The sequence below is a fragment of the Nematolebias whitei genome, chromosome 15 (genome assembly GCF_014905685.2).
Source record: "Nematolebias whitei isolate Nwh7 chromosome 15, NemWhi1, whole genome shotgun sequence".
Taxonomy (NCBI): Eukaryota; Metazoa; Chordata; class Actinopteri; order Cyprinodontiformes; family Rivulidae; genus Nematolebias; species Nematolebias whitei.
In genome coordinates, this window is record NC_056512.1 from 44,075,835 (window position 1) to 44,077,622 (window position 1,788).

Below are 1,788 nucleotides of genomic sequence, written 5' to 3' on the forward strand. Positions count from 1 at the left end.
TGAATGGATGGATGGATGGATGATGGATGGATAGATGGATGGTTGGTTGGATGGAAGGAAGTATGGATGAATGGATGGATGGATGAAGGAAGCATAGATGGGTGGATGGAAGGATGGATGGATGGATGGATGGATGGATGGGTGGGTGGGTGGATGGAAGGATGGGTGGATGGAAGAAAGCATGGATGGATGGAAGGAAGTATGGATGGATGGATGGATGGATGGATGGACGGACGGATGGATGGAAAGTAGAAAGCATCCAACAAAGAAAGCTCTAACTGTTGCAAACATTAAACAACTTTATGGGGCCGTTTTTCGTTCTTTCGTTTTAAACAACAACTAAAAACAGAATCTGATGAAGTTTATTTTCTGGATTTGATCAGATGGAAAATCAACGACGATCCAACAGAACTTTTTGTTTTGTTTTTTGTTTTGTTCTGTGGCTGTTTGCTGCCAACGAGCTTCAAACTCAGAGGAAAACAGACATGTGACCTATATTACAATGTTTTGATTTCCACAACCCACTTTTACATCAAAGCCTCATTTCAACCAAATCTAATTCTATAATTACTGTCAAGCTCAACTCTTGTTGCTTCTGATTAATGATGTTCAATAAACACTCGAACGGGGAGGTGGAAGCTGTGCTTTAAAAAGATTACCATCGCGGTGATTCATTTGTCTTTATGGTAACACTACAATAATTAAAGTCACAACATGAAGCAGCATCTCTGGTTTGTCAGCTTTGTCTTCCCCCCACATTTAGTAAATAAACCCGATATAACTGAACAATCAGATCTACTGATGTGTGTGCTCAGTTATGAAGCTTTACTTTACCGTAGGTGTCCTAAATAATGGCTTTCCCTGTGTTTGATGAGCGCCATAACAAAGCCTGAGCATCCCCAATGATCGTGAGGCAGATGGGCCGGTTGATGGAAGTGATTTGTGGGACTCAGCGATGAGCTTCCTTAAAGCCCACAGGACCAAAGACTGGTCAACACGGAGAAATCCCTGTTAAAATACGGTTTGATGGAGACGCCCGAAGTCTCCGAGGAGTGATTACAACCTGACTGGTCTGTGCGAGGCAAACAAGCCTGGAACCGTCGGTGAGTGCCGAGTTCACGTACGAGGCGTTCGGACCTGAGCTGACTGTCACAACGTGCGCAGGAGAATGAACTTTGATCACAAGATTAAGCTGAGATGGATTTATAACACTAGGCAGAGTGAAATGATGGAAAAGAGCAAGCAGCTGTGAATTAATGAGTCAGTGCGTGTCCAAAGGACAGAAAATCAGAGATTAAAAAAAAAAAAAAAAAAACGGTCATTTTTAATAAAAACTTTAAAGAATTTTGTTGTTGTTGCCTTATAATATAGAACTTACTAAGATGTTTAAAAGCAATAATACTAAATAAGCGGTATGCCGTTGTGCCCTGTAACTGACGGATGTAAATAGTGAATGTTTGTAGTTTTTGAGATGAGTGTTTTTCTGGACTGGAATTAAAAACGGAACACATTTGTTTTTATTTACATGTTAGATATTCAAGTGTGGAGATAAAACTGTGTTGAAGAACAGAGAAAGGTTTTTGTTACTTGCTCTAAGTGGTGAAGAGTGACGGAGCAGATGGAGCAACTTTATCCAAACCAAGGTGCAGTGGTGGAGTCAGGGGGTGGCCAATGGTGGCCTTGGCCCCCACAAATTTATCTTTGGTCATCCCAATCATTTGAGGAAACTATACTTTTAGGCAATATAAAACCCAGGGAGCACAGTTTCCTCAAATGACAGTGGGGTAT